We start from the raw sequence: 14191 nt of genomic DNA on the forward strand, positions 1-14191 counted from the left end.
CCAGCTCCGGAGAGAGAGCAGATTCACTCTTCCTCCCCCTTTTTATTCTAACTGAGCTCTCAATGGATTGGAGGATGCTCATCCACGCAGGGGACGACCATCTTTACTCAGTCCATGGATTCGAATGCTAATCTTTTCCAGAGACACCCTCACAGACACACCCAGAAATCATGTTTTGCCAGCTATCTGGGCATCCCTTAGCCTAGTCAAGTTGACACATAGAACGAATACATACCTGCTTATGCTCCAGTTGGGCATGTGTGGCCTGGTCTTATTGGAGGAGTCAGGCTGTGGGACCAGGATGAGAATGGACTCATGACCTGCAGCCCAGGGCCCTGCACACCACCCCTGTGGCCTCAGAATCATAACTGCATTTGGCTGTGGACATTAGAGAAAAGAGAGCCATTTGGGAGGAATTGAAACATTTCCTCCTGTACAAGTTGTTTCTTTTTATACTGGCCAGTCCAAGGTGTTCTGATAAAGGTCAAAAGTATTTATTTTCTTGGATACTCCAGGGATGAGAGTGAAACGCACGTGAGGGTGAGCCAGAGCGGGGTGGGGGGGTTGGGGAGGGTTGGGGGGGAAGAAAGAGGAGTTTTGCCAACTTTGACAGCTGAAAGGGCTTCTTTTTATCAGAGGAAATGGTTGGTTTGGGGGCATGGAAACAACCTCTGGTTTTCCATCAAGAACAGCAGAAATTACAACGTGGGAAAATTAAGAAATGGTTGAACAGACACATGATATGGTCAAGGTCACTCTCCATTGGGCCCCGCCCACCTCCCCAGCCTTCTCTCCCCCTGCTCCCCACCCCCATCTGACACCTGAGCTTTGCCAGTCTGCTAGGTTCTCTAGCATGGAACTCCCCTGGACTGTTACCTCTGCCTGGACTGCCCAACCCCAGTCTCTTGGCCTGCTGAGCCTTCATGTAGGACTCAGATGGGGTGCCAGCTCCTCCTCAAAGACCGCCTCCCCACCCCCACTCCTCTTCTCTGCCCCATTACAGCATGTGTTTCCATCATTACACTTATCAAGCTGTGTCAAAACTACCTATCCACCCATCTGTCTCTCCCACTGGGCCGGAGATCATACAATGGACCCTCAGGCTCAGATCTGGCACTCAGACAGAATCATGGCCTGCACCGTTTGGGCCAACATCACATTTTTTAATTTTTTTGCATTCATTGCCAAAAATTAAACATTGAGAGATTTCACATTAAAATCCAGATTTCTGGCTTCTCTTGACAAATTGGAAATCCAGCAACATGGGTGCACTTCTTCACCGTTGTGATGGGGGTCCCCTTTGGATAGAGCATGGTTTCTCCATTTCTCCACAGTCCCCACCATGTCCTGTTGTCTCAGCATTGAAGCCTCATATCAGAGCCGTTTGTCATAAATCTTGCAATACTGGTTTTGTTTGTTTGTTTGTTTGTTTTTTACAGTGGATTAAAGAAGAAAGTAAAATATTTCTTTTACCCATGTTCCTTCCTCACACCTGGCCCACTTCCCTCATTTACATCACCAAACCAAATCCCGTGGGTACCTGAGCTCGCCACTCTTGCACAAATCGAATGGATTGTGGTAGGAATTAGGTGGGATGATTCCCAAAGGGAGATCAAGGGGAAAGGTGCTGGGCAGGCAAAAACAAGAGCTGTCCACTCAGCCCCTGCTTTTAAAGAGGAGGAAACTGAGGCACAGAGAAGTTAAGCAATTTTCTCTGAGTCACACAGCTAGGGAATGGAGGAGTTGGAATTTGAATCCTGTCTGATACTAAGTCTCAGTTTTTGTCATTGCTTTTCCCGTTTGGCTTGCAATAGTTTGTTTTGTTTTGTTTTTTAAATTTAAACACACTCTATAAAATTTTTAAATATATAAAATTATAAGGAAGAAAGTAAAATCCCCTGAAATCTTATCACGCTATATAGCTACTGTTAATATTTTAGTGGGCATCTTTCAGGCATGTCTTTACACTCACAGGCAACAGAAGAAATCTTTTACAGAAATCAAATAATAAATATTCCTTACTTTTTCAAAGAAAAAAATTGCACTGAATCTATAGACCCATTTGGAGGGAATTGACATCTTTACAATATTGAGTTTTCTGACCCATGAACAAGAAATATCTATTTATTTAGAACTTTCATTTCTCCCAGTGATGTTTTAAGTTTTTCAATTTACAGGTCTTGCACATATTTCTTTAAATTTATTCCTAGCTATTTGGGTTTTGTGATACAAGTAAATGGTACTTTTTTCTTTTTGATGTTATTAAACAAAGTTTTGTGTTAAATTTTTATGGTAAATAAAAATTCAATTGACTTTTGTATACTGACTTTGTATATGGTGATTGCTAAATTTACCTTTTTTAAAATTTCATACTTCTTAATGGCTGAGTATTTAGTCCATGGATCTTTCTTTTTTATATAAATTTATTTATTTTTGGCTGCATTGGATCTTCGTTGCTGTGCGCCGGTTTTCTCTAGTTGCAGTGAGTGGGGGTTACTCTTCATCGCGGTGCAGGGGCTTCTCACTGCAGTGGCTTCTCTTGTTGTGGAGCATGGGCTTTAAGGGCTCAGGCTTCAGTAGTTGTGGCACGGGCAGGCTCAGTAGTTGTGGCTCGTGGGCTCTAGAGTGTAGGCTCAGTAGTTGTGGTGCACGGGCTTCAGTAGTTGTGGTGCACGGGCTTAGTTGCTCTGCAGCATGTGGGATCTCCCTGGACCAGGGATCAAACCCATGTCCCCTGCACTGGCAAGTGGATTCTTAACCACTGTGCCACCAGGCAAGCCCTGCTAAATTTACTTTTAATTCTAATAGCTTATTGGTAGATTTGGGGTTTTTTTTTTTCCTCATGTGTGTAATTTCTTCCTTTCAAATCTTTTATTTTTGCACTGGCTAGGATCTCAAACACAATAATAAACAGAAATAGACATACTGGGAATCTGTTTCTTTCTTGATCTCAATGGAAATGCTTTCAGTATTTTCCCATTAAATATGGTATATGTTATTTGTAGAAAATCTTTACCATATGAAGGAAGTTTCCTTCTACTCCTAATTTCTTAAGTTTTTTTTTAAATCATAAACTTATGTTGAATATTATCAAATGCTTTCTTTGCATCTACTGAGATGGTTGTTCTCCTTGTTCTGTTAAAGTGGTAAATTGTATGAGTTCATTTTGTAATGTTAAACCCATTTTATATTCCTGGAGTAAAGTCATATTGATTGTGATGTAAAATAATAATACTTTAAATCATGGATATCCTTTTTTTAAAATTAATTTATTTTTAAATTTAGTTTTGGCCATGCCCCACAGCTTGCAGGATCTTAGTTCCCTGACCAGGGATCGAACCTGTGCCCTCAGCAGTGAAAGTGCTGAGTCTAACCAGTGGACCGCCAGGGAATTTCCGACATCCTTTTTTAATGTGATTTTTTTTCTTACCTATTCTCCTTCTCTTTTCCCATCCTCCATTAATCTTTCTAACTTACTCCACACCTTCTGGCTCAAGGTAACCCATGTCAACAACTGATGTGAACATTTACAGACTTTTCTCCAAGTCAGTATAATCTCTCTCTCTGTCTCTGTCTCTGTCTCTGTCTCTGTCTCTGTCTCTCTCTCTCTCTCTCTCTCACACACATACACACACACACACACACACACACACACACACACACACACACCCCTACCTATATAGAAGTTCAGCTCTTAATTCCTGCAGTTTTCATTTTAAGGGACAATGAATCACTAATGGTGGCATCTGGGGTCCAGAGACTGGTTGTTGAGAGACAGAGGGATTTCACCCATGGAGGGAGCCCTTCTTGGCACCCCTGAATTGCACTGCTGGGGTGATCTTCAGGTGAGTTTATTCCCCCACGGCTCTGGAGTGAGTGAGAGTAGGCTGAGGGTGGGCACACTTTGTCCCACCAGGATCTCAGCCGACCTGGTCTCATGGCTTCCAGGAATGCTCGCTGGCCGGCTGCAAAGCAGAAAGAACTACAAAGTCGTTTCTATCGGGAGCTCCTGAATCCAGGCCAGCTAACTCCTCCTCCCCGCAAGCCCTCAACACCTCCTTTATGGATTTTTTTTCTTTTTTTCTCCTACTCGGCAATTTTAACCAGTCCAAGAACCAACTGCTGTGCCTTCAGATCAATAGCCCTTGGGAAGGACTGCGGATGGTCTCTGGGGAGGCACCTCAGCAGCTCCTGCAGAAGAATCATTTCCTTCCTGACTCAGTTTCACTCAAATCAAGCTTCTTCCGCTTTATTGTTTTATTAAAGCAGCCTCCATCAGGCACGTTGGCACCAAGTCAGGACCAGAACGAAATCAGTGGCTAAAACTTGTCTTTTTATCTCTCAAAATCCAGCTTTCTAGCTGGGGCTTGGAATTTTCTTTTCTTCTTTTCTTTTACTTTCCTTTTTTGTTTGTGTCTTAGTCACCATGATGTTTTAGAAGGGATTTAAAGCTGCACTTTGGCTGGAGTAAGGTCTCAGCAAGCATGCGTTGAGGAAGGGATGAAAGAATAAATGATGGAATAATCATCACTTGGTAAATGATTGTTGAAGGAGAATCAAATGAGATGATGCATGTGAAACTGGTATGTAATCTGAATAGTGAGAGTTGTTAACTGAGCTGGATAGGATTTATCCACTGGCGCCACCTGCTGGAAAGAAGTTAGCACAACAGGACCATTTCTCTTTCAGTGAGGCATGAAGACACTGGCTTCTGGAAATGCAGGCAACGGGGCTGAGCAAAAATGGAACACATTTCAGCAAAATCTAACACGTGCCAGATATCGTATGATTTACAGCATTATTTCTCTTCATCCTCATTGTAACCATAAGAGGCATATACTATCATTATTTCATCTTTAGAGATTAAAAATCTGAGGCTTATTGAGGCTTATAGTGAACGTACAATGTCTAAGGCCACATAGCTCGTGGGTATTTGGGATAAAACTCAAAACCCAGTTCCGTCTGACTTCAGAGCCTGTTGTGGGTTAGGTTCCCCAGGAATAAAACTCCGTGGAGGTATGCATGCAGGAAGATTATTACAGAGTGCTTTCAGGATCATATTCAGAGCCTGTTGCCTCAGCAGAGGCCTTAGCTGATGCCAAGGGATAAGGATGGAGCTAGGATGGCATGGAGGCAGGACTTTGGGACTCCCACTTCATCCAGTCATTGGATGTAGAACTTGGACTAGGTTGCTTTCTTCAACCAAGGGCAAATCCTCAAGAGGGACTTGATTGAGAGCTGTCAGCAGTCTATGCTAGCAGCAGCTGGGGGAATATAAGTGCCTCAGTCCTGGAGTGGGGGGGTCTGGGCAGCATGCCACAGTATCCACTACAGAGCCCATGTACTTGTCCCATCTGCACTGCTGCTCAAATAGGGGGAACAGCTGACAGGTAGCCAAGGTCAATGTCATGGGTAGTGGGAGGGGGGATTTAAAGAGTGAAAATGGTTCTGCCCACCATCCACTCAGTGAACCTGTGACCCAGGCCATATCTGCCATCCAATTGCAATAATGGATGTAATTTGACCAATTCATACAGAAATAATATATAGATTATTTTATGGGTGTCAAGCTGTTAACAAAGAAGTAAAATGCAATGTTCAACTAACTGGGCAAGTGGTTGGTGATGGCTTCCTTGACCTCCTCAAATAAGAAATGGAAGAATCGAGGGCCACAAGTTGACAAATACGTTAGAGCAATTGATTTAAAAATCATTTTATGGCAAATTAAATTATTTAAAAACATTCCGCTCCCTCTCCCACACCACCTCCATAGGAGGAGTGGAATTTGATGTTGGGGGATGCTGGCCTTGGTTGTGTACGTATATACTTCCCCACCCACTGACCTTAGGCTTGGCCATGTGACTTCCTTTTCCCAATGGGATGTCAGCAGTCATTGACACAAGCAGAGGCTTGAAATGTGCTTGCGTGGTTGGCCTTGCCCTCTAGTGCTTCTGTTATGTAGGAGAACATGCCCTGGCTGCTAGATCAGCCAGACTGCAGACTTACTTTACATGAAAGTAAATGACTGTTGTTTTATATCACTGTGTATTTTTTTACTGGAGTATAATTGCTTTACAATGTTGTGTTAGTTTCTGCTGTACGATGAAGTGAATCAGTTATATGTATACATATATCCTCTCCCTCTTGGACCTCCCTCCCCGCTCCCTGAGCCCATCCCACCCATCTAGGTCATCACAGAGCACCGAGCTGAGCTCCCTGTGCTCTACAGCAGGTTCCCACTAGCTACCTATTTTACACACGGTAGTGTATTTATGTCAAACCTAGTCTCCCCTTTCATCCCACCCTCCCCTTCCCCCACTGTATCCACACGTCCATTCTCTACGTCTGTGTCTCTATTCCTGCCCTGCAAATAGGTTCATCAGTACTATTTTTCTAGATTCCACATATATGCGTTAACATACGATATTTGTTTTTCTCTTTCTGACTTACTTCACTCTGTACGGCAGACTCTAGGTCCATCAACATCTCTACAAATGACCCAATTTCATTCTTTTTTATGGCTGAGTAATATTCCATTATATATATATACACCACATCTTCTTGCAGCACTATTTACAATGGGCAGGACATGGAAGAAACCTGAATGTCCATCGACAGATGAATGGGTATATCACCGAGTTTTGAGGTGGCTTGTTAGGCAGCCTTAGCTAACTGATACACATTTACAAAGTTGTGGAGGATAACACAGATGGATGTATCAATGATAATTTTGACTGTGTATGATTTTTCTTTAAAAACTGACCTTAGTCTCCATATAGGATATAGGATATAGTCATATAGGATATGACTCCTGAGCTTAAACATGGAAAAAATGGGCCAGACATTATTCTGAGCACCTGTGGCAGAGACCACTAAATGTCCCCTAATAAACATCTTCACATTTATTTCTTCTACAAAGAAATGAGAAACTCCAGGGACCCCAAACTATCAGGAAACAGGGATATAATATTTGTGGAGTCCCCAAAAAGGTGACACTAGTATCTATTAAATTTGGCCATGAGGATACTGGACAAGGAAGAGTGTCCCCAAGGGAAGAGCCAGGGGTCATGGAGGTCAAAGTACAGGTACACTCCTCCTAGAAAACAGGACCAACTCACCTGCCAGAGAAGGGTGTCTGTCCAATTCCTGGACTTTTAAAAATAGTATTTATAGATCTTCTCCCTTGTGCCTAGGCACTTAGCTCCCCAAATAAAATTAAAATCTTCCCAACCTTCCTTATAGCCAAGTATGGCTATGTAACTGAGTTCTGTCCAACAAGGTGTAAATCAGGTAATCACATAGCAGATTCTAGAACCTTCATTAAGAGACCACTGGGTTGCACCCCACACCTCCACCTTTTCCCTCCTGGTCTCTTCTTTTTTCCTTCTGGTTTGGATGCAGATATAATGGCAGGAGTTGGAGCAGACATTTTGGACCCATGAGGTGAGCTTGGTCCAAATGAGCAATTAATGTAGGATGAAGCAACAAGACTAAAGGAGCCTAAGTTCCAGAAGACTTAATGGCACAAACCACCAAATCAACCCCATTGTTTCTACAAACAGTAACAATAAGATCTCTTTCCTTCTAATTAAATGTAAGGACTATGAACTGTCAATAGTAGGATGCTGTATCAGTTAGGGTTAGGTTATTTAAACCTAAGCTGTGCTGGGAAAGACAGTCTGGGTTCCTGCATTATCAGCAAAAGTCCTCACTAACAATTAGGGCAACGCAAATTAAAAGTGCACTTTTAAGTAGCATTTTTTTTGTTTGCTTATCATATCGGCAAACAATTAAGTCATTTCCTGTTCTGTGGGTAAGAGAACGGGATAGATATCTTCTATTTGCTCCTCCAGGTTGGCTTTCTATTCCTTCCACCTCCTCTGTGTTCCAGGAGGCAGGCCAGGACGGGCTAGATAAATAGACTCCTTGGCTGTCTGTCACCTGCTTGAGGTCAGCCCAGTAGGAGACCAGAGGGAAAACTGATTTGAGGCATTTATTCCCTTGACTCCTTCACTATAGGGCCATATTGCTGGCTTCACCCATCTCTTTCCACATGTCTCTGCTAACTGCTCCCTCCTCTTGCTCGTTCAGGCCTAGCCTCACTGCTATCAGTCTTGGGATACTACTCTATTCTTTGTCAGTAGTCCTTTTATTAAACCTTTGAAATTCTCCTAATGAGTATGCCGTATTAGGATACAGAGAGAAAACCGGCAGTTCCTTTGGAACTATTCATGAGCTATTCATGAGCAATTCCACTTCTCTGTACCCACCCCAGAGAAACGCTTGCACATATGTACAAGGGGCAAGTACTGGGATATTGCTACAATTTTGTCTGCAGTAATAACAAATTAGAAACAACTTAAATGTTTTCAAATAGGGAAATAGCTAAATAAACCATAGTATATCCATATTACGGCATATGAATGCAGCTGTTTAAAAAGGAGATGGAGGGACTTCCCTGGTGGCCCAGTGGTTAAGAATCCACCTGCCAAAGCAGGGGACACGGGTACGAGCCCTGGTCCGGGAAGATCCTACATGCCGCAGAGCAGCTAAGCCCGTGTGCCACAACTACTGAGCTTGCACTCTAGAGCCCGCCAGCCACAACTACTGAGCCCATGTGCCACGACTACTGAACCCATGTGCCACAACTACTGAAGCCCGCGCGCCTAGAACCCGTGCTCTGCAACAAGAGAAGCCACCACAGTGAGAAGCCTGCGCACCACAACGAAGAGTAGCCCCTGCTTGCTGCAACTAGAGAAAGCCCGCGCATAGCAACAAAGACCCAACGCAGTCAAAAATAAACAAACAAATAAATAAAAAGGAGATGGGTCTATCTGTATAACATGGAAAGACTTCTAAGACATATTTTTCATGAAGAAAGTAAAGTTCAGTATTGCAATGACTTATATTAAAATGATACCTATTTCTATAGTTTTATGTACTCTATAAAACTACAGGAAATTTTTCACTGTCCCTCTCTATGGAAGGATTATACACCCTCACTGAAGTAGGTTTGGCTATATAATTTGCTTTGACCAAGGAAATGTGGGTGAAAGAGACATGAGACTTCCAAGTGGAAGATTTAAGAGGTTCCACCGTTGTTTCTTTTCTCTCTGCCTTAAGATTAGCATAACCTACCTGCTTTTTCAACCTGTGTCCAGAGATACAGCTGAAGCCAACCCATGACAAACATGTAAGGATCAATAAATAAACCTTTGTTGTTGTAAGGCACTGAGATTTTGAAGATGTTTGTTATTGCAGCAAAACCTAACCTCCCTTGACTAATGCATGCTGCTATATAATTGATGCTTGGTTACTTTCTGGGGAGGAGAACTGGTATTGAGGGTGGCGATCACAGGAGACTTTAGTTTTTATCTTTAATATTTTAGTTGTCTTACAGTGAAATATATTCATGCATCACCAGGTAATAAAAATATATTATTTAAAATGAATACAGCAGGTGTTTGCTTACTTAAAATTAAATGCTACAAAATATCATTCTTAAAATACAAACACCCAAAAAATTAATGGTTCTTTTTGCCCAGCTGGAACTCTGAAGAAAGAGACTGGAGGAGGATAGTTCTGTGAACCTTCCAAGGCTAGAGGAAATACTGGAGTGTGACGATACCTTGCCACTTCCTCAACAGGTAGAAACTTGCAAAACCTAGACCACTGTGAAACTTATTTCTGATCCAGCTACCATGAAACTGAAAGACAGATTTATATTTGTTTTCATTAATGATGCCTACCTTTCCAGTGGCTTCATTTATGTGAGAGCCAAGGTGATTATGTGACCAAAATTCAACCCAGTGAGTTTGGAGAACTCTGGCCTCCTTGACACAGCCTACTCTTGTCTGGCAAAGTTAGTGAAGCTATTGGAGCTGTGTTTCTGATTACACCTATAGAACTCACTCCGTCGGGAGTTCAGCTTCTGTTTCATTAAAATGAAAGGCCAAAATTGGTTGGATGAATATCAGTTGGATGAATATCAAAGTCCTCATGTAAGTTGACATGTCATAGACTACCCCATAATTTGAACTTCTTATTCAAGCCACACAACAACCTTGCTGTCTTTAAACTCTACCTTTGAGCCAAATGTCAGTGGCCAGACTCCCTGATCCAGTGCCCAGTCCCCAGCTTCATGCGGTCAGGAAGTTACGGTGGCAGCAGCAAGAGTAGCAAATGTGACCTCTCAACCACAGCTATGGTGACTTTGAAACAAAAGTCCCCCTGATTTCAGCAACCCCAGCTCTTCCAACGAGTCTGCAGGCACCTAATTCCCTATAATAAATCCTTTTCTGCTTAAAATACCTAGAGTGGTTTCTGATCCTGTCTCCTGCACAGAACTCTAACCAAATACAGGTTGAAGGATACTATTCAGAAAGTAGACCCAAACACAAAAAGGTAAAAAAGTAAGAGAGAGGGAGAAAAAAAATAAAATTAGAAAATCATTCCAGGAGCTCAGATATCCAAATAATTGGAGTTCCAGAAAGTGAAAACATAGAAAACAGGGAGATGAAGGAAGGAAATCCTTGAAGAAATAATTCACAAAAATATTTCAGGGCTTCCCTGGTGGCGCAGTGGTTGAGAGTCCGCCTGCCAATGCAGGGGACAAGGGTTCGTGCCCCGGTCCGGGAAGATCCCACATGCGGCGGAGCGGCTGGGCCCCTGAGCCATGGCCACTGAGCCTGCACGTCCGGAGCCTATGCTCCGCAACGGGAGAGGCCACAAGAGTGAAAGGTCCGCATACCGCAAAAAAAAAAAAAAAAAAAAAAGAGGGAGGGAGGAAGAAAAAGAAGGAAAGGGAAAGGAAGGGAGGGATGGAGGTAAGGAGGCAAAAAGGAAGAAAGGAAGGAAGGAAACCCACTGGGTGACTCAAGGCCATTAATCAGAATATTAGGAACAAAAATTTCAGAATATTAGGAACAAAAAGAAACATTGGGGGAGACAAACCAGGATCTTACGTTACACATTTATGTAAGAACCGATGAAATCAAAAACAAACAAAATAAAATCCAAACTTGACAACACCCGATGCTGGCATGAGTATGCAGCAGCAGGAACTCTTTCACTGCTGGTGGAAATGCAAAATGGTGCAGCCACTTTGGAAAACAGCTTGGCAATTTCTCACAAAGCTAAACATAATCTTAACACATGATCTAGAAGTCATGCTCCCAGGTGTTTATCCAAATGAGTTGACAACTTGTGTCCACACAAAAACCTGCACACAGATGTGGACAGCAGCCTTATTCATAACTGTCAAAAGCTGAGTCGAGATGTCTCTCAGGAAGTGTATCAGTTTCACGGGCTGCTGTAGCAAAGTACTACAAACTGAGGGCTTAAACGACCAAATTTATTCTCTCACAGTTCTGGAGGCTACAAGTCCGAAATCAAGGTATCAGCAGGGCCATGCTGCCTCTGAGATTTCGGGTAGAATCCTTTCTTGCTTATTGCTAGTTTCTGGTGGTGGTTACGGATCCTTAACATTCCTTGGCTTATAGCTACATCACTCCAAACCCTGCCTCTGTCATCAAATGGTATTCCCCGCTGTGTGTGTTCATATGGCCACTTCCTCTATTTATAAGGACATCAATTATATTGGATTAGGGCCCACCCTAACGACCTCATCATAACCGGATTACATCTGCAAAGACTTTTTTCCCAAATAAGGTTACATTCACAGGTACCAGAGATTAGGACTTCAGCATATCTTTTTGGAGGACTTGAGCCAATCCATAACAGTAGGTGAATGGGCAAATGGTGGTACATTCATACCATGGAATATTATTCAGTGATAAAGAGAAATGAGCTATCAAGCCATAAAAAGACATAGAGGAAACTTATATCATAGTATTTAGTGAAAGAATCCAGTCGGTGGAGGCTACATACTGTATGATTCCAACTGTATGACATCTGGAAAAAGCAAAACTAAAGAAGTGATTGCCAAGGGTTGAGGTGAGAGGAGAGGGTGAGAGTTGAATAGATGAAGCACAGGGGATTTTTAGGACAGTGAAACTGTTCTGTATGATACTGTCATGGTAGGTACCTAATATCCATTTGTTGAAATCCTTAGACCTGTACAATAATAATGAATCCTAATGTAAACTGTGGACTTTAGTTTAAAATGTATCAATATTGGTTCATCAATTGTAACTAATGTACCAAACTGATGTAAGATGTTAATAATAGGGGACATTGTGGGTGGGGAGAAATTGGGTATATGGGAACTCTCTGTACTATCTGGTTGATTTTTCTGTAAACCTAAAACCGCTCTAAAAAAAATAAAGCCTATTAATTAAAAAAAATTCATTATGGAATCTAAGGCTCCAGTATCACCTCTTCAAGGGAGTCTTTCCTGCTCTCCCACCATACTCTCAAGATGGGTTAGGTGCCCTTGCCTCCGACTCCCATAATACCCTGGCCATATATATTCCTATGGCTGCATAGGCCACATTGTATTTTAACATCTCTTTGTGTCTCTGTTACTTAATAGCTGTGGTTTGCCGACTCCTGGCCTAGAATGCCGAGGTGGCGAAAGCAGCTAATCCGTGCAACGTTAGCAGGCACCCAGGGATGCCTGGCAAAGAGCAATTCTGTTCCCTCCATGCACTGTTGTCATTTGTGGTGTAATTACCATGAGCTCTCCGACCCCCTAGGGTATTTATTAGATGGGGGCCTAAGGTCATGTTACATTAAGGTTTACTTCGACCTGAGCAGTCTCTGGATTATGGATCTTTGGTTTGCCAAAGATGGATTCCCACGGGGAAGTTTTTGCACTTGGGTCCAAATCCTATGGTTTTGATGTCAAATCCATGCTGTTTACATTACCCAACATCCTGTTTCAATTTTGCTCAGGTTAAAAGGTGGTGTATAGGGAGGGTGGGAAGGAGGGAAGAGATATGGGAACATATGTATAACTGATTCACTTTGTTATAAAGCAGAAACTAACACACCATTGTAAAGCAATTATACCCAAATAAAGATGTTAAAAAAAAAAAAGGTGGTGTAATAAGGGGTCACTGGCACAGATGCCTATATGATAGACAATGTAAATGAAGAAAGCAGCCTGGGGGGGGCGTGGGGAGGGGACCCTGGCACTTTGACAAGTCCAGACCTGATCTAGAGTGGGCAGCCGTTCCTTGGTTTCAACCAATTGCCACACAGAAATGTGGACACAGTGTTGCCAGACAAGGCACAGACCGCAAATTTCTGTTCACAAAGAAATCTCTGAGTCTTTAAAAAATGTTGGCAACTAACACAAAAGATTTAGAAAGACTGAAAGCTGGCATACTGGGAGGATAAGGAATCATCCAGTTGAACTGGGGGTTTGTGTTGGGGAATAACTAGCAGGGAGAAGTTGAAGGATAAGGGCAGCTTCTGGAGAACCTTGATTGTCGCACTCAAGGAGCTTATCAATTGTCTTCTAGGTCTGAGTAATCACCAAAGGATTTAAGCAAAAGGACACAATCAGAATGGGGTTTTTCAAAGATCACTTTGGCAGTTGATGGGAGCAGGACTGAGGCTGGGGTGATATGTTAGAAGTCATCAATAAGCTAAGTAAAGGTAAAGGAGAATTGACAAAGGCCATTTACTTTGTTTTATCTCCTACCAGGCTGTAAACTCCAAGACAGCAGGGCCCTGTCTGTCTCGTGTCTCCAGGACTAAACATAAAGCTTGGGCTTCCCTGGTGGCGCAGTGGTTGAGAGTCCACCTGCTGATGTGGGGGACACGGGTTCGTGCCCCAGTCTGGGAAGATCCCACATGCCGCGGAGCGGCTGGGCCAGTGAGCCATGGCCGCTGAGCCTGCGCGTCTGGATCCTGTGCTCCGCAACGGGAGAGGCCGCAACAGTGAGAGGCCCGCGTACCGCCAAAAAAAAAAACAAAAAAAAACATAAAGCCTGCTTAATAAATATCTGCTGAAAAGAATGAATGAAAGGGAAGGAGTAGAGGTGAGGCATTTTGAAAAACTGCCTTGGGAAGAGCAGTCACAGGAGTGGGGGGGGCCCGTGGAGACCTGGTTCCTTTCCTTAAGCTTTCCTCTAAGATCCTGGGGAGGGGTATTCAATTAAGAGATCACACACACAGGCTTCCAAGAAAAGGCCTTCGCCGGTCCGATTCCTGGCCTCCTCAGTCCACAAAAGGAGGAAATGATCAGTACCTTGAAGGACTGAAGGGAGGGCTAAGCTTAAAT

This window comes from Tursiops truncatus, chromosome 15 (assembly GCF_011762595.2).
Source record: "Tursiops truncatus isolate mTurTru1 chromosome 15, mTurTru1.mat.Y, whole genome shotgun sequence".
Lineage (NCBI taxonomy): Eukaryota > Metazoa > Chordata > Mammalia > Artiodactyla > Delphinidae > Tursiops > Tursiops truncatus.